Here is a 20680-nt window from a genome sequence, read left to right as displayed (position 1 = left end):
CATTCCATGCTTGGCAGCCGTCAGCAGGTTTACCCAATGCGCAGTGTAGGTGATATACCTGCCCTGACCATGCTTTGCAGACCAGCTATCAGTGGTCAGATGGATCCTTGCCCAAACACTGTGTGCCAGACATGCCATTACTTCCTTTCGCACAATCGAGTACAGGTTGGGGATTGCCTTTTGTGCAAAGAAATTTCGGCCGGGTACCTTCCACTGTGGTGTCCCAATAGCTACAAATTTTTTGAACACCTCAGACTCCACCAGCTTGTATGGTAAAAGCTGGCGGGCTAAGAGTTCAGACAAGCCAGCTGTCAGACGCCGGGCAAGGGGGTGACTTTGTGACATTGGCTTCTTACACTCAAACATGTCCTTGACAGACACCTGACTGTGGGCAGATGAGCAGGAACTGCTCCGGAAGAGAGACGGAGTGGCGGATGGTTGAGAGGGGGCAAGGAGGACAGCAGTGGTTGACGTGGCTGAAGATGCTGGACCAGGAGGAGGATGGCGGCTTTGAGTTTGTGTGCTGCTTGTACTCATGTGTTGATCCCATAGGCGTTTGTGATGTGCGATCATGTGCCTTCGCAAAGCAGTTGTACCTAGGTGGGTGTTGGACTTCCCACGACTCAGTTTCTTTTGGCACAGGTTGCAAATGGCATCGCTGTTGTCAGAGGCAGACACACAAAAAAAATTCCACACTGCTGAGCTCTGCGATGACGGCATTCTGGTGGTGGCAACAGCATGTGTTGATTGGCGTGCTGTCTGGCTGACCCCGGGTGCCGATGCATGCTGTCTGACTGTGCCACTAGCTCCTTTTGATGACCTCCCCCTGCTTCCAACTCGTCTCCTCCTCCTCTCTATCTCCCCTTCTGAACCTTCCCCCTGTTCTTCTCTTCTAGCGGGCACCCACGTGACATCCACGGACGCATCATCATCATCAACCGCTTCACTTGTATCTGACAAATCAACAAAGGAAGCAGCAGCGGGTACAACATCATCATCATCACACCGTACGTCCATGTGTGTAATGCTGCCTGACTGAGACATATCACTGTTATCTACATCCTCTGTCAATGATGGTTGCGCATCACTCATTTCTTCCAACTGATGTGTAAATAACTCCTCTGATCAAGTGAAGCGGCTGTGGTGCTAGTGTTGGTGGTGGTGGCAGGTGGGCGAGTGGTAACTTGAGAGGTGCTGCCCGAAGATAAGCTGGAGGAGGATGGTGCGTCAAGGTTCGGAGCGGAAGCCATAGAAGATTGGGTGTCCTGTGTTAAAAAGTCAACTATGTCCTCAGAACTTTTCGAGTTCATGGTACGTGGCCATTTACACTTACACTACTATTAAACAAGATATGAGTGGTGGCACTGGGCAAGTGGGCACAGTATACGCTGTGAGCCTGACACAAAAAAGCAGACTGATGTTTCACAGTCCAAAAAGTTTTTATTTCTTTAAATGTACACTTACACTACTATTAAACAAGATATGAGTGGTGGCACTGGGCAAGTGGGCACAGTATACGCTGTGAGCCTGACACAAAAAAGCAGACTGATGTTTCACAGTCCAAAAACTTTTTTTTTTAAAATGTACACTTACACTACTATTAAACAAGATATGAGTGGTGGCACTGGGCAAGTGGGCACAGTATACGCTGTGAGCCTGACACAAAAAAGCAGACTGATGTTTCACAGTCAAAAAAGTTTTTATTTTTTTAAATGTACACTTACACTACTATTAAACAAGATATGAGTGGTGGCACTGGGCAAGTGGGCACAGTATATGCTGTGAGCCTGACACAAAAAAGCAGACTGATGTTTCACAGTCCAATTTTTTTTTTTTTTTTTAAATGTACACTTACACTACTATTAAACAAGATATGAGTGGTGGCACTGGGCAGGTGGGCACAGTATACGCTGTGAGCCTGACACAAAAAAGCAGACTGATGTTTCACAGTCCAAAAAGTTTTTTTAAAAAATGTACACTTACACTACTATTAAACAAGATATGAGTGGTGGCACTGGGCAAGTGGGCACAGCATACGCTGTGAGCCTGACACAAAAAAGCAGACTGATGTTTCACAGTCCAAAAAGTTTTTTTTTTTTAAATGTACACTTACACTACTATTAAAAAAGATATGAGTGGTGCCACTGGGCAAGTGGGCACAGTATACTCTGTGAGCCTGACACAAAAAAGCAGACTGATGTTTCACAGTCCAAAAAGTTTTTTTTTTTTAAATGTACACTTACACTACTATTAAACAAGATATAAGTGGTGGCACTGGACAAGTGGGCACAGTATACGCTGTGAGCCTGGCACACACGCTGGCAGGCAGGCAACTGCAATTAGATTACACAAGCAGACTGATGTTTCACAGTCAAAAAAGTTTTTTGTTTTTAAATTTACACTACTGTTAGACCAGATATGAGTGGTGGCACTGGGCAAGTGGGCACAGTATACGCTGTGAGCCTGGCACACACGCTGGCAGGCAGGCAGGCAACTGCAATTAGATTACACTAGCAGACTGATGTTTCACAGTCAAAAAAGTTTTTTTTTTTTTAAATTTACACTACTGTTACACCAGATATGAGTGGTGGCACTGGGCAAGTGGGCACAGTATACGCTGTGAGCCTGGCACACACACTGGCAGGCAGGCAACTGCAATTAGATTACACTAGCAGACTGATGTTTCACAGTCAAAAAAGTTTTTTTTTTAAATTTACACTACTGTTACACCAGATATGAGTGGTGGCAATGGGCAAGTGGGCACAGTATACGCTGTGAGCCTGGCACACACTATGGCAGGCAGGCAACTGCAATTAGATTACACTAGCAGACTGATGTTTCACAGTCAAAAAAGTTTTTTTTTTTAAATTTACACTACTGTTACACCAGATATGAGTGGTGGCACTGGGCAAGTGGGCCTGGCACACACGCTGGCAGGCAGGCAACTGCAATTAGATTACACTAGCAGACTGATGTTTCACAGTCAAAAAAGTTTTGTTTTTTAAATTTACACTACTGTTACACCAGATATGAGTGGTGGCACTGGGCAAGTGGGCCTGGCACACACGCTGGCAGGCAGGCAACTGCTATTAGATTACACTAGCAGACTGATGTTTCACAGTCAAAAAAGTTTTTTTTTTTTTTTTAATTTACACTACTGTTACACCAGATATGAGTGGTGGCACTGGGCAAGTGGGCCTCGGACACACGCTGGCAGGCAGGCAACTGCAATTAGATTACACTAGCAGACTGATGTTTCACAGTGAAAAACGTTTTTTTTTTTATAATTTACACTACTGTTACACCAGATATGAGTGGTGGCACTGGGCAAGGGGCTTGGCAGGCAGGCAACTGCAATTAGATTACACAGGATAAAAAACAAAAAAACAGACTGATGTTCTAGCCCTAAAAAGGGCTTTTTGGGGTGCTGTCCTTACAGAAGAGATCAGATGAGTCCTTCAGGACTGTAGGGGACACTGAATACACTAGCCTAGCTATCAATTTCCCTATTAAATCAGCAGCAGCTACACTGTCCCTCCTCTCACTAAGAATGCAGCTTCCAAATGAATCTAAAATGGCTGCTGTCCAGGAGCTGGGAGGGTCTGCTGCTGATTGGCTGGAATGTGTCTGCAGACTGTGAGATACAGGGTCAAAGTTTACTCAATGATGACGAATAGGGGCGGATCGAACATCACATATGTTCGACCGCCGTTGCGAATGCGAACAAGCTATGTTCGCCGGGAACTATTCGCTGGCGAACAATTCGCAACATCACTACTCAAGATTTGCTTGCTCATGAGCCTACCACAAGATTCTCTTATGAAAAGGAGCAAAGTTTCAACATAGAATACCAAAAATCTCCTGAAAAAGAAAGATATATATTATGTGTGGGTTGTTCACTAGAAAATAACCTACAGTATGGCTAAAAGAGACATACAACCTAACATTTTTTTCATGATTCAGATAGAGCATACATTAGTAAACAACTTTCAAATTTGCTTATTTATCATATTTTCTTAATTTCTTTTTATCCTTTGTTGAAAACTAGGAAGATAAGCTCAGGAGCCTGCTGCATGTGTCTGCTACACTATATGGCAGCAGTTTTGCAGAATGTTATATATTATTAAGGGCACTAGTTGACAGAACGTTTTCCTATCATGTAGGGCTCCAGATATGTACACATTAAGAGGCCCATTTATCAAGCTCCGTACGGAGCTTAAGGGCCCGTGTTTGTGGCGAGTCTTCAGACTCGCCAGAAACGCAAGTTATGGAGCAGCGGTCTAAAGACCGCTGCTCCATAACTTGTCCGCCTGCTTGTCTGCCTGAGTTTAAAGGGCAACATCATTATACTATATACTACTAACTAATAAAAAAATTATTTTTTAGGGCTTTTTTACAACCCCTTTACAACCTTTTTAACATCTTTGTAATTCAGTTGTAAGGTTATTGTGCCTTATATAAAATATATTTTATATATAAATTTCGTGTTTCAACTTAAAGTTTACTTTTGTGTCCTAGCATAATTTTGAGTTATAATGTAACATATGGTTGTGATAATATTGTATATTTTGTATGTTTTGACACTAATATGTGAACTGTAATTATTAGGATCTGTTTCTTTTAAATTATATGTAGTTACATCTGAGCATCTCTACTGAGGGAGGTTTAATCTGTTGATTTGGCATAATTGATTGGAGCTTAACATTAAGCCATGGCCTATCACATTCAAGTTGTCCCTTTAAATAGAGTATGCCCAGTGTAGCTACTATGTCTATGAATAAGCGCCACTAGGGGGCGCGAAACATGTCAGCCAATCGTGTTTGTTTGTCTACCTGCCTTCCCTTGGCTCTGACTATGTGCTTACAGCGTTTTTGTTGCTGTGATTTTTTAAGATTAATATACCAATAAACTTGGACTTTTTATATTAATGGTATCACTGTGCAGTGCCTGCTCTCCTGTTTTTTTGCATACTGCTTGTGTGGCTTGATTCTACCACTGCTACGGCACTCCGTTGCTATTGGAGGAGCTTGGATGACCTTCTGGCGGGTATACTTCTGCTTTTGGGAACGATGAGAATCGGATGCTGCCTGGGCCGATGCATACTAGTACGTTTGTTACCTATCAATACAGGAACGATTGCTATTGAGCGTGTGAAACAAAAGGACAGTGTCATGTTTAGCTTTATTTGCTCTATTGCTTTGTTATAACAAGAGCTAGCATCAGTAATAGGACACAAAACGGTCCGTTGAACACTACTTATGTGAACTATAACCACCATAGGCGCCTTATTTCTACGGAGCGTTTGTGTTACAAACCAAGCAGTATGATCTTGTTATTACTCACATAGAACATAATAGCTATAATGTCACCTGATTTCAAATAACACAGTTAATTCACAGTACCATCTTGATATAACTTCAATAATATAGTTACTACAGTTTAAGCTTTACCGGCTTACTTTTTAACACATTGTTGTTGTTAATGGTAGTGAGATATGTAGCTGCTCATTTAATATATCTCTTATGGTAGATGCTATTCTGGATAACGTTGGTAGTTAAAAAACCACACTTTACGCTAATTATAGTTATTACTCAACATATATCCTACGTTTGCATTGAATACTGATTATATATTGAGCACCACTATTGCTGCTATTCAATCATATCTGCAGCTTATTATTAGTCATAGCAGGTTAACCATTTAGAATTAGCTGGTATCCTATAGTATTTTGGTGTAAGATCGCGAGAGAGAGAGCATGTAAAACATACGGACAGTGTCACTTTCAGCCCTACTTGCTCTGTTGCTTTGTGACTCTGTAAGCACATCAGTATTATAACACAAGTTAACACCAGTAATAGAACACAAATTGGTCTGTTGGATACTACTTATATGAACTATAATCGCCATAGGCGTTTTATATCCACGGAGCTTTTGTGTCACAAATCTGTCTCTTCTTGCTGTTCCTCTCATAGAATTAACTAGCTATAACTGTACCTGATTTCAAGTAATAAGGTTAATTAACAGCTCCATCTTCTTACAACTTAAATAAATAGTTGTTGCAGTTTTAGCTGTACTGACTTTCCTTTTTACACATTGTTGCAAACAAGAGTATTGAGATATGTAGATGCTCATTAAATATATATCTTACGACAGATGTCATTCTGGATAACGTTGCTAGTTAATAAATCATGCTTAAAGGGATAGTCAAGTCCAAAAAAAACTTTCATGTTTCAAATAGGGCATTTAATTTTAAACAACTTTCCAATTTACTTTTATCGCCAATTTTGCTTTGTTCTCTTGGTATTCTTAGTTGAAAGCTAAACCTAGGAGGTTCATATCCTTGAAGGCCGCATCTTATCTAAATGCATTTTGATAGTTTTTCACCACTAGAGGGCATTAGTTCACGTGTTTCATATAGATAACATTGAGTTCATGCACATGAATTTACCATGGAGACAGCTCTGATTTGCTAAAATGCAAGTCTGTCAAAAGAACTGAAATAAGGGGGCAGTCTGCTGAAGATTAGATACAAGGTAATTACAGAGGTAAAACGTGTATAATTATAACTGTGTTGGTTATGCAAAATTGGGGAATTGGTAATTAAGGGATTATTTATCTTTTAAAACAACAAAAATTCTGGTTGACTATCCCTTTAACGCAGATTATAGCTCCAACTCTACATATATTCATCATTAGCACTGAATACAGATTCTGTATTGAGCACTACTAATGCTTCTATCCAACCATATCTGCATATTTTCAGTCACATCAGTTTAACCTGTTACAGCTAGCTAACATACGGCTAGATTATGAGTTTTGCAGGTAGTTATGGCTCTTTTTCACTACCGCTGGTATTACGAGTCTTGCAGGTATATCTGTCCCACACACTTTTTTGACCGGAACGCAACGTAACTACCGCAGCTTTTAAAAAGTCGTTTTTCAATGGAACTTCCACAGCGCCGGTATTACGAGTTTGCCTGTCCGGCCAAAAAGTGAACGATACAGCCTATACCGTCAAGATCCATACTGTAAACCGAAAGTCAGTAGTTATGGCTTTTATGTTACAAAGCCGTAACATAAAACTCATAACTAAAGTGCTAAAAAGTACACTAATAACCATAAACTACCTATTAACCCCTAAACCGAGGCCCTCTCGCATTGCAAACACTAAAATAAAATTATTAACCCCTAACCTGCGGCTCCCGACATCGCCGCCACTATAATAAACATATTAACCCCTAAACCACTGCACTCCCGCATCATAAACACTAGTTAAATATTATTAACCCTTAATCTCTGTTCCTAACATCGCCACAACCTACATTACTGTTATTAACCCCTAATCCCCACTATAATAAATTATTAATCCCTAAACCTAACCCTAAGTCTAACCCTAACACCCCTAACTTTAATATAATTAAAATAAATCTAAATAAATATTACTATCATTAACTAAATAATTCCTATTTAAAACTAAATACTTACCTGCAAAATAAACCCTAAGCTAGCTACAATATAACTAATAGTTACATTGTATCTATTTTAGGTTTTATTTTTATTTTACAGGTAAGCTTGTATTTATTTTAACTAGGTAGACTAGTTACTAAATAGTTATTAACTATTTACTAACTATCTAGTTAAAATAAATACAAATGTACCTGTAAAATAAAACCTAACCTGAGTTACACTAATACCTAACCTTACACAACAATTAAATAAATTACATTAATTAAATACAATTAACTAAATTACAAAAAAAAACAAAAAACACTAAATTACACAAAATAAAAAAGAAATGATCAAATATGTAAACTAATTACAAATAATATAATAGCCCTATCAAAATAAAAAAGCCCCCCAAAATAAAAAAAACCCAAGCCTACAATAAACTACCAATGGCCCTTAAAAGGGCCTTTTGCGGGGCATTGCCCCAAAGAAATCAGCTCTTTTACCTGTAAAAAAAAAATACAAACAACCCCCCAACAGTAAAACCCACCACCCACACAACCAACCCCCCAAATAAAATCCTATAAAAAAAAACCTAAGCTCCCCATTGCCCTGAAAAGGGCATTTGGATGGGCATTTAGCTCTTTTTCTGCCCAAACCCTAATCTAAAAATAAAACCCACCAATAAACCCTTAAAAAAAACTAACACTAACCCCCGAAGATCCACGCAGTTAGCTCCCAATTGTGTATTGCTGCTCCAATAGGACCATCAGCCAATAGGATTTTTTCACCTTTAATTCCGATTGGCTGATAGAATTCTATCAGCCAATCAGAATTCAAGGGACACCATCTTGGATGACCTCCCTTAAAGGAACCTTCATTCTTCATTAGCCGTGGAAAGAAGAGGATGCTCTGTGCCGGATGTCTTGAAGATGGAGCCGCTCCGTGACAGATGGATGAAGATAGAAGATGCCGTCTGGATGAAGACTTCTGCCGGCTTGAATGAAGACTTCGGCCCGCTTGGATGAAGACTTCTGCCGGCTTTAATGAGGACTTCTACCGCTTCGTTGAGGATGGATGTCCGGTCTTCAAAAACTGTAAGTGGATCTTCGGGAGTTAGTGTTAGTTTTTTTTTAAGGGTTTATTGGGTGGGTTTTATTTTTAGATTAGGGTTTGGGCAGAAAAAGAGCTAAATGCCCTTTTAAGGGCAATGCCCATCCAAATGCCCTTTTCAGGACAATGGGGAGCTTATTTTTTTTAGATAGGATTTTATTTGGGGGGTTGGTTGTGTGGGTGGTGGGTTTTACTTTTGGGGGGTTGTTTGTGCCCCGCAAAAGGCCCTTTTGGTAGTTAATTGTAGGCTAGGGTTTTTTTTTATTTTGGGGGGGCTTTTTTATTTTGATAGGGCTATTAGATTAGGTGTAATTAGTTTAAATATTTGATCATTTCTTTTTTATTTTGTGTAATTTAGTGTTTTGTTTTTTTAGTAATTTAGTTAATTGTATTTAATTAATGTAATTTATTTAATTGTAGTGTAAGGTTAGGTGTTAGTGTAACTCATGTTAGGTTTTATTTTACAGGTAAAATTGAATTTATTTTAACTAGATAGTTAGTAAATAGTTAATAACTATTTAGTAACTAGTCTACCTAGTTAAAATAAATACAAACTTACCTGTAAAATAAAAATAAACCCTAAGCTAGCTACAATGTAACTATTAGTTATATTGTAGCTAGTTTAGGGTTTATTTTTATTTTAGCTAGTTTAGGGTTTATTTTTATAGACCCCATCAGACGACGATTGTTTCATTTCACTTACATTCTAGCAGCACCCCCCGGGGGATAGGCCCCCCTATTATTCTATTATACTATCACATTGTATCAAATCATATTATATTATACTATATTGGAATTTTTAAATATTTTTTACTCCATTCTCTATATTGTAACCCACCCCCTCCTAGTATACCTGCTTATGATAATGACAAGCCCAGGCCCTAGCACTTTCTAAGGCTCTGCTTTTTTCCCCCGCCCAATCCCCCGAGATAAGGGGTTCTCCTCCCCTCAACTCCCTACTGAGCGTGTTGGTTAAATATTACCTGGAAATCCCTGACCTACCTTTCAGACCTTTTAGGGGATTCCCCTCCCCCCCAACCCTTCTATTGGACGTATTAGTTACAGAACATCTGAAATTCCCTTTTCTACCTTTTTAAACCTTTTAGCTTACTTCGTAAGCAATGGAAAATAAATCCTATAGAATTTCACTTAAGTATTCTTTTCATGTATGTCGCCAGGTTATTTCATCCACTATAATCATAATTTGAAGTTGGTTTAACTGTAAACAATTGTATGACTTATAGGAAAATTAATGATACCTTAATTTGATTGAACCTTATTTACTTGTTTGGTTTTACTCTTGGACCTCTCTTCCTTCCCCCCCTTCCCTGTCGGTCTTATTTTGGACCCCACATTCCTTTATCCTTTTTTTCACCTTTATCTTCCCTCCTTCTTCCCTCTATCAGTACTTTTCCTCCTTTTGCCCCTTCCACTCCCCCCCCTTTTTTTTTTCTCCTCTTCTCTTCAAACATGGCACGTTAAACGTTAGAGGATTAAATTCCCCAACTAAAAGAAGCCTTTTAGTTAATTATTTGTCATTGCTAAAAACTGACATTGGCTTCCTCCAAGAGAACCATTGGGTAGATGGAGAGGAATTGAGACTTAAAACTCCGTTATTCCCTTATGTACAGTTACTGTCCTATGTGGGCAAAAGTAGAGGAGTCACGATTTTGATCAATCGAAATCTGTCTTTCCAATGCCTACATACAGAACAAGATATAGATGGGCGGTATGTAATGGTAGTATGCAAGCTGAATAACTGCACATTTACTTTGGTTAATATTTATGCTCCCAATCAAGGACAACTGAAATTTCTTAGAAAGACCTTTGCTTTGGTCGATAAAATTAAGCAAGGAATTGTCCTTATAGGAGGAGATTTTAATTTAGTATGGGATCCAGAGTTAGATAAGAAATTTTCTGGATTGGGTTCTAGTGATGCCCATATTAACTCATCTGCTCCAAGGTTTCAAGATTTGATATACCAGTATCAGTTCTTTGATGTCTGGCGGTCCCTACACCTTTCAAAAAAGGATTATTCCTATTTATCTCCGACACATAGATCCTCTTCATGGATAGATTATTTTTTTACGGATTCGTGGACACGAATGACGTCCGCACAGCTAAAATATCTCCCTGTTCCTGGTCGGACCATGATGCTGTTTCCATCACATTGCCCAGTAATATGACGCTTACATCCAGACCTAGATGGAAATTTCCGCAATTTCTTTGGGCGGATCCCCTATTCCTAGGCTTGCTACAAGAGGAAACCACTGACTTTTTCAGACATAATTCAGAGGAATACACCACCCAGCAGACTAGATGGGGCGCGTTCAAAGCATCCATTCGAGGCTTCTGTATCAGCAAACTGGCTAAAGCTAAAATGGACAGAGGGGACCCCTTGGTAAATTGATGTGTGACCTCCGAAAAGCAGATAAATTGAATAAACTTAACCCCACCCCAATTCTCTCTGATGAAATCTTCCACCTTAAGTCCCTCATTAAAGAACGAGAAACTGAATGAGTTCAGGAAGCCGCAATGCGGTTCAGACAGCTCATGTACTCTAAGAGCAATAAAGCGGACTCGCTTCTAGCAAAAAAGCTGCGACAAAGAGCAGCAGCGGCACGTATCCCCTTCATATCCCATGAAGGCCGAACTGCATTTACCCCTGCAGATATCGGCTATATGTTTGTGGAATTCTATTCCAAATTGTACAACATAGAAGCGCATGAGCGCCCCAAATCGGCTACCGCTCAGGATATTTCGGACTTCCTTAAATCCTTAAACTTAACACAGCTGGTAGAGACCGACAGGGAAACGCTGATGCAGCCGTTTTCATCCAGAGAATGTTCTAAAGCAAATACAAAACAACAAAGCCCCTTGGCCGGACGGCTTTACGGGGACTTTCTATAAGAAATTGAAACCACAACTTATGGGAATATTGAAGAACCTATTTAATGAAATTAGGGAATCAGGAGAGATTCATAGGGAATTCCTAGAAGCTACTATTATCCCCATCCCCAAGCCAGGAAAAGATCAAACAGAATGTAGTAATTATCGTCCCATTTCCCTCATTAACCTGGATACTAAGCTTTATTCGAAGCTAATCGCCAACAGAATTGTCAACTTACTTCCCACAATACTACATCACGACCAAGTCGGATTTATGTTAGGTAGACAGGGACCAGATATTACTAGATGGTTGATCTCAGTCTTCACAGAAGCAAATAACTAGATATCCCTATGGTGGCCCTGTTGTTAGACGCTGAAAAGGCCTTCGACAGGGTCAGGTGGGATTATATCTGGGAAGTCCTTCACTCTTTTGGGCTTCCCGAACCCTTCATTACAGCGATTAGGCCCTTATACTAAGCCCCACATGCAAGAGTGAGAGGCATGGGATTTTGCTCTTTAGAGTTTCCAATCCGTAATGGAACTAGGCAAGGCTGCCCCCTTTCACCACTTATATTTGCACTGGCAATGGAACCTTTCGCCCAGAAAATCAGACAGTCTGACCTGATTACAGGGATTCCCATCTTGTCACCCCCAAGAAAAGATAGTCCTTTTTGCAGATGATGTGACCCTGAGGCTAACAACGCCACTGACTTCCATACATGTAGTCTTTAACGTGATTCACCACTTTGGTGAACTAAGTTACTATAAAATCAATTATACCAAGACGGAGGGATACCCCATACAGGTTGACCAACCCACCCTACTAAGGCTCCACTCTCTCTATTCTTTTTCATTGTCTACACAGAATCTTAAGCACCTAGGTATACTTTTAAGTGCAGACCCTGACCAGATTATTTGAGACAACTATAGTTTACTGCTTCACAATCTCCGAGGTTTAATAAAAAAATGGGACTTTAAAGAGCTATCCTGGTTAGGCAGGGTAGCTTCGGTTAAAATGTCTTTGATCCTGAAGGTTCTGTACATATTTAGATGCATCCCGCTTAATGTTCCGAAATCCACTCTGTTTCATATACATAAACTTTTTGCTGACTATATATGGCAACACAAGACGCACAGAATAGCCTATAATACACTGCACAGATCATTCAATCGAGGGGGGATAGCTGCACCTAATATTTTCACCTACTATGAAGCAGCAAGGCTATCTCATGTTACTACACGGAGCTTTAAAGAAGATAGACCAGGCTGGTATCTCTTAGAGGCCTCAGGGATACCGGAAGACCTGGGATTGTTCAACCTAATTAGGGTCCCCAATAGTAGGAAACTAAAACCCTATCTACATAATGTTATAGTGAAACATAACTTGGTAATTTGGGAATCCCTAAGAAATCGACTATTAATTGCCCCCCATCCCTCACCGATGCATAGCACAGTGGGTCTATTTTGGGACCTTAAGAATATTCACTCGGGTGACTGGGTATTGAGGGGATACTCCGCGGTTGGGGATATTTTCGACCAGCTTCAAACTCTAGACCTTCCATCGATACAGGCCAGGTTTCATCCAGTTCTATCCAGGTTTCCTTTTGAATCCATAAGAGTTCTCAGTTTTCTGAAGACATGGGGCTTTCTTACTACTTCTACTAGGAAAGCCACTCCATGGGAGGTCGGATGGAGCAAGGGCTCTATGCACTCTAAACCCCTCACATTGCACTATAATCTACTCCTATCTGATCTTAACCAGGGGATACCATGGCAATATAAGGCATGGATTAGGGAGGTGGGTGCCAACATTCTTGATCAAGACTAGGACAACGCTATTTCCCTCACGAAAAGGACTATACATTGTGTCACTATGCTGGAAGGTACTGTTGAAATGGCACAGAACACCTGCCAGACTTGCCAAAATATCCTCACTCTGGAGAGAAGTTAAGGACATGTGCAATTCTCTACAATTAATGACTCAGATAACCCCTCTTAGCGCTCTTCTGCATATAATGGCAGGAGATATAACTCTGATGTCGAGGAGACTGCTGGTATACATTTTCACGGTGACTAAGCTATGCATAGCGCAATCCTGGAAATCTACAGAACCCCCAAGTATTTCAGAAACCATAGGTGTGATTGACTATATGGCAAAAATGGAGAGGTACTTTTACAACTCGATTGATCAGATGGACACCTATTGGCTAATATGGGACACTTGGCTAAATAAATAAGGTGAATTTTTTCCTTGTTTTTCTCTCTCTCTTCTTTCTCTCCCCATTTATCTTATCTACTTGTCCCCTATACCACCTTTCCCCTTGCCCACCCTATTCTTGTCGGTCCACTCACTGATAACCACCAACCTAATGATCCTTTGTACTGAACACTCATTAGTTAAGTGAGCTTTAAGTCATTAAAGTGGCCATTAGATGGACCCATCAAAAAATATGTAACTGATTTTTTACTGATAATGTGACATACCGTAGTTGTTTACTTCACATTTTGATAATATGGACAATATCTGTACCAGTGTATCATTATTTTGAAACTTTGTATACTATTGCAATTGTTGAACTATGTTCCACACAGAAAACAAACAAACAAAAACAAAAACAGCATCGCTGCCATTACAAGTCTTGTGGGGCAAGCCTTTTAGCCTGAAACGCAACGTCAGTCCCACACACGTAAAAATTACGTTTTTTCATGAGACTTCCATAGCGCTGCCATTACGAGTTTTGCGGTGAGGCTAAAAAGCTTGCATTCCAGCCTATATATCGACAAGGTCCGTTTCGCAATCTGAGAGCAGTAGTTATGAGTTTTACGCTACAAAAAAATCATAAGTAAACTGCTACAAAGTACACTAAACACCCATAAACTACCTATTAACCCCTAAACCGAGGCCCTCTCGCATTGCAAACACTTAATTCAATTTTTAACCCCTAATATGCCGCTCCCGACATCGCCACCACTATTAAAAACTATTAACCCCTAATCCCCCGCTCCCGACATCGCTGCCACTATACTAAAGTTATTAATACCTAAACCGACACCCTCCTGCATTGCAAACACTATTTAAATATTATTAACTCCTAATCTACCGTCCGCCCACATCGCCCCCACTATACTAAAGTTATTAACCCCTAATTCCGCCGCCACTATAATAAACCTATTAACCCCTAAACCGCAAGCCCCCCACAACAAAATATACTAAATAAACCTATTAACCCCCAAACTGAAAGCCCCCACATCGCAATAAACTAATTTAAACTAGTAACCCCTAAACCTAAACCTAACCCTAACGTAACCCTAACCGTAACACCCCCTAATTTTAACATAATTAAAATGGAGCTAAATTAAACTTACAATTATTAACTAAATAATTCCTGTTTAAAACTAAATACATACTTACCTATGAAATAAAACCTTATCTAGGTACAATATAACTAATAGTTATATTGTAACTTACAAAGGCCTAGATTTAGATTTTGGCGGTAGCCGTGAAAACCAGCGTTAGAGGCTCCTAACGCTGGTTTTAGGCTACCGCCGGTATTTGGAGTCAGTCAGGAAAGGGTCTAACGCTCACTTTTCAGCCGCAACTTTTCCATACCGCAGATCCCCTTATGTAAATTGCGTATCCTATCTTTTCAATGGGATCTTTCTAACTCCGGTATTTAGAGTCGTGGCTGAAGTGAGCGTTAGAAATCTAACGACAAAACTCCAGCCGCAGAAAAAAGTCAGTAGTTAAGAGCTTTCTGGGCTAACGCCGGTTTATAAAGCTCCTAACTACTGTACTCTAAAGTACACTAACACCCATAAACTACCTATGTACCCCTAAACCGAGGTCCCCCCACATCGTTGCCACTCGATTAAATTTTTTTAACCCCTAATCTGCCGACCGCCACCTACGTTATACTTATGTACCCCTAATTTACTGCCCCTAACACCGCCGACCCCTATATTATATTTATTAACCCCTAACCTGCCCCCCACAACGTCGCCGCCAGCTACCTACAATAATTAACCCCTAATCTGCCGACCGCAAAGCGCCGCTACTTACGTTATCCTTATGTACCCCTAATCTGCTGCCCCTAACATCGCCGACCCCTATATTATATTTATTAACCCCTAACCTGCCCCCTCAACGTCGCCTCCACCTGCCTACACTTATTAACCCCTAATATACCGAGCGGATCTCACTGCTACTATAATAAAGTTATTAACCCCTAATCCGCCTCACTCCCGCCTCAATAACCCTATAATAAATAGTATTAACCACTAATCTGCCCTCCCTAACATCGCCGACACCTAACTTCAAGTATTAACCCCTAATCTGCCGATCGGAGCTCACCGCTACTCTAATAAATTTTTTAACCCCTAAAGCTAATTTTAACCCTAACCCTAACACCCCCCTAAGTTAAATATAATTTTATTCTAACGAAATAAATTAACTCTTATTAAATAAATTATTCCTATTTAAAGCTAAATACTTACCTGTAAAATAAACCCTAATATAGCTACAACATAAATTATAATTATATTATAGCTATTTTAGGATTAATATTTATTTTACAGGCAACTTTGTATTTATTTTAACCAGGTACAATAGCTATTAAATAGTTAAGAACTATTTAATAGCTAAAATAGTTAAAATAATTACAAAATTACCTGTAAAATAAATCCTAACCTAAGTTACAATTAAACCTAACACTACACTATCAATAAATTAATTAAATAAACTACCTACAATTATCTACAATTAAACCTAACACTACACTATCAATAAATTAATTAAATACAATACCTACAATTATCTACAATTAAACCTAACACTACACTATCAATACATTATTTAAATAAAATATCTACAAATAAATACAATGAAATAAACTAACTAAAGTACAAAAAATAAAAAAGAACTAAGTTACAAAAAATAAAAAAATATTTACAAACATTAGAAAAATATTACAACAATTTTAAACTAATTACACCTACTCTAAGCCCCCTAATAAAATAACAAAGCCCCCCAAAATAAAAAATGCCCTACCCTATTCTAAATTAAAAAAGTTCAAAGCTCTTTTACCTTAGCAGCCCTGAACAGGGCCCTTTGCGGGGCATGCCCCAAGAAATTCAGCTCTTTTGCCTGTAAAAAAAACACATACAATACCCCCCCCAACATTACAACCCACCACCCACATACCCCTAATCTAACCCAAACCCCCCTTAAATAAACCTAACACTAAGCCCCTGAAGATCTTCCTACCTTATCTTCACCATACCAGGTTCACCGATCGGTCCTCGGAAGTGTTGATCCAAGCCCAAGCGGGGGGCTGAAGAGTGACGTCCATCCTCGGGCTGAAGTCTGGATCCAAGCGGCGGCTGAAGAAATCCATCATCGGGCTGAAGTCGGAAGTCCATCATCGGGATGAAGTCTTCTATCAAGCCGCATCTTCAATCTTCTTTCTTCTGGAGCGGAGCGGAACCATCTTCTTCGGAACAGCCAATAGAATGCAAGCTCAATCTGATTGGCTGATTGGATTGAACTTGATTGAACTTGATTCTGATTGGCTGATTCCATCAGCCAATCAGAATATTCCTACCTTAATTCCGATTGGCTGATAGAATCCTATGTAATTAGTTTAAAATTGTTGTAATATTTTTCTAATGTTTGTAAATATTTTTTTATTTTTTGTAACTTAGTTTTTTTTTATTTTTTGTACTTTAGTTAGTTTATTTCATTGTATTTATTTGTAGATATTGTATTTAAATAATTTATTGATAGTGTAGTGTTAGGTTTAATTGTAGATAATTGTTGGTATTTTATTTAATTAATTTATTGATAGTGTAGTGTTAGGTTTAATTGTAACCTAGGTTAGGATTTATTTGACAGGTAATTTTGTAATTATTTTAACTATTTTAGCTATTAAATAGTTCTTAACTATTTAATAGCTATTGTACCTGGTTAAAATAAATACAAAGTTGCCTGTAAAATAAATATTAATCCTAAAATAGCTATAATATAATTATAATTTATGTTGTAGCTATATTAGGGTTTATTTTACAGGTAAGTATTTAGATTTAAATAGGAATAATTTATTTAATAAGAGTTAATTAATTTAGTTAGATGTAAATTATATTTAACTTAGGGGGGTGTTAGTGTTAGGGTTAGACTTAGCTTTAGGGGTTAATACATTTATTAGAATAGCGGTGAGCTCCAGTCGGCAGATTAGGGGTTAATGTTTGAAGTTAGGTGTCGGCGATGTTAGGGAGGGCAGATTAGGGGTTAATACTATTTATTATAGGGTTAGTGAGGCGGATTAGGGGTTAATAACTTTATTATAATAGCGGTGCGGTCCGCTCGGCAGATTAGGGGTTAATAAGTGTAGTTAGGTGGAGGCGACGTTGTGGGGGGCAGATTAGGGGTTAATAAATATAATATAGGGGTCGGCGGTGTTAGGGACAGCAGATTAGGGGTACATAGGGATAATGTAAGTAGCGGCGGTTTACGGAGCGGCAGATTAGGGGTTAATAATAATATGCAGGTGTCAGCGATAGCGGGGGCGGCAGAATAGGGGTTAATAAGTGTAAGGTTAGGGGTGTTTAGACTCGGGGTTCATGTTAGGGTGTTAGGTGCAGACGTAGGAAGTGTTTCCCCATAGCAAACAATGGGGCTGCGTTAGGAGCTGAACGCGGCTTTTTTGCAGGTGTTTGGTTTTTTTTCAGCTCAAACAGCCCCATTGTTTTCTATGGGGGAATCGTGCACGAGCACGTTTTTGAAGCTGGACGCGTCCGTAAGCAACTCTGGTATCGAGAGTTGCAGTGGCGGTAAATATGCCTGTACACTCCCTTTTTGGAGCCTAACGCAGCCATTCTGTGAACTCTCAATACCAGAGGTATTTAAAAGGTGCGGCCAGAAAAAAGCCAGCGTTAGCTACGCGGGTCGTTACCGACAAAACTCTAAATCTAGGCGTTAGGTTTTAATTTTATTTCACAGGTGTTTGTATTTATTTTAACTAGGTAGATTAGTCAGTAAATAGCTATTAACTATTTACTAACTACCTAGTCAAAATAAATACAAGCTTACCTGTGAAATAAAACCTAAGCTACCTTACACTAAAAACCTAACATTACAAAAATAAAAAACACAAAAATTACAAAAAATAAAAAAACTACCATTACAAAAAATAACAAACAAAATTATACAAAATAATAAAAATTATTCCTATTCTAATACCCTTTAACAAAAATAAAAAACCTACCCCAAAATAAAGAAGCCTAATCTAAAATAAACTATCAAGGGCCTTTTGTAGGGCATTGCCCTAAAGTTAACAGTTCTTTTGTTACAAAACAAAACAAATGCCCCATAACAGTATTACAACCCCCTCCCCCCAAACCCACAAAAAAAATAAAGTAAAACCTAATATACTCATTGCCCTGAAAAGGGCATTTGCATAGGCATTCCCCTTAAAATGGCATTTAGCTCTTTTATGAAATGCCCAAGCCCTAAACTAAAATAAAAACCCACCCCAAAACGAAAAAAATACATTACACAAAATAACAAACAAATTATCAAAAATAACCGATATAAAAAAAAACACCCCAAAATAAAAAACCTAATCTAGAATAAACTACCAATAGCCCTTAAAAAGGCCTTTTGTAGGGCATTGCCCTAAGTTAAACAGCTCTTTTACCTTAAAAAAATACAAAGTCCCACTAACACTACAAACCCCCACCCCCCCCAAACCCACAAAATAAAAAAAAACTATCTAAAAAAACCTAAGCTAACCATTGCCCTGAAAAGGGCATTTGCATGGGCATTGCCCTTAAAAGGGCATTTAGCTTTTTTTGCTTTGCCCTGAAAGGGAATTTAGCTCTTTTATGAAAGCCCAAACCCTAAACTAAAAAAACCTTAAAAAAACCTATCATTAACACCGAAGATCCACTTACAGTGTTTGAAGTCCCGCGTGAACGATCTTCATCCAGGTGGCAAAGTCCTCATCCAGGTGGCGAGAAGTCTTCATCCAGGTGGCCTCTTCTATCTTCAGCGTGGAGTGGGTCCATCCTAAAGACATCCGGCGCAGAGCATCCTCTTCATACTGTTGCCGCCGTACACTGAATCTTCAATGCAAGGTACGCAATTCAAGATGCGTCCCTTGCATTCCTATTGGCTGATTTGATTTGGAAATTCAAATCATCCAATAGGATGAGAGCTACTGAAATCCTATTGGCTGTTCAAAACAGCCAATAGGATGAAAGCTTCTGAAATTCTATTGGCTGTTCAAATCAGGGTTTGGGCTTTCGTAAAAGAGCTAAATGCCCTTTTCAGGGCAAAGCAAAAGAGCTAAATGCCCTTTAAAGGGCAATGCCCATACAAATGCCCTTTTCAGGGCAATGGTTAGCTTAGGTTTTTTAGATAGTTTTTTTTTATTTTGTGGGTTTGGAGGGGTGGGGGTTTGTAATGTTAGTGGGACTTTGTATTTTTGTTTTTCAGGTAAAAGAGCTGTTTAACTTAGGGCAATGCCCTACAAAAGGCCCTTTTAAGGGCTATTGGTAGTTTATTCTAGATTAGGTTTTTTATTTTAGGGTGTTTTTTTTTTAAAGTAGGTATGAGAATAGGAATAATATTTAATATTTTTGATAATTTTTTGTTATTTTGTGTAATGTATTTTATTCGTTTTGTGGTGGGTTTTTATTTTGAGATTAGGACTTGGGCATTTCATAAAAGAGCTAATAGCCCTTTTAAGGGCAATGCCCATACAAATGCCCTTCAGGGCAATGGGTAGATTAGGTTTCACTTTATTTTTATTTTGTGGGTTTTGGGGGTGGGGGGTTGTATACTGTTAGGGGGTGTTTGTTTTGTTTTGTAGTAATAGATCTGTTAACTTTAGGGAAATGCCCCACAAAAGGCCCTTTTAAGGGCCCACAAAAAGGCCCTTTAAAGGGCCCTTGTTAGTTTATTTTAGATTAGGCTTTTTTTATTTTGGGGTGGGTTTTTTATTTTTTTTTAAAAGGGTATTAGAATAGGAATAATTTTTATTATTTTGTATAATTTCGTTTGTTATTTTTTGCAATGGTAGGTTTTTTTATTTTTTGTAATTTTAGTATTTTTTATTTTTTGTAATGTTAGGTTTTAGTGTAAAGCAGCTTAGTTTTTATTTGACAGGTAAGTTTGTATTTATTTTAACTAGGTAGTTAATAAATAGTTAATAACTATTTACTAACTAGTCTACCT

The sequence above is a fragment of the Bombina bombina genome, chromosome 5 (genome assembly GCF_027579735.1).
Source record: "Bombina bombina isolate aBomBom1 chromosome 5, aBomBom1.pri, whole genome shotgun sequence".
NCBI classification, from domain to species: Eukaryota; Metazoa; Chordata; class Amphibia; order Anura; family Bombinatoridae; genus Bombina; species Bombina bombina.
The sequence above is the reverse complement of the archived record's forward strand: the minus strand, read 5'-3'. Positions refer to the sequence as shown.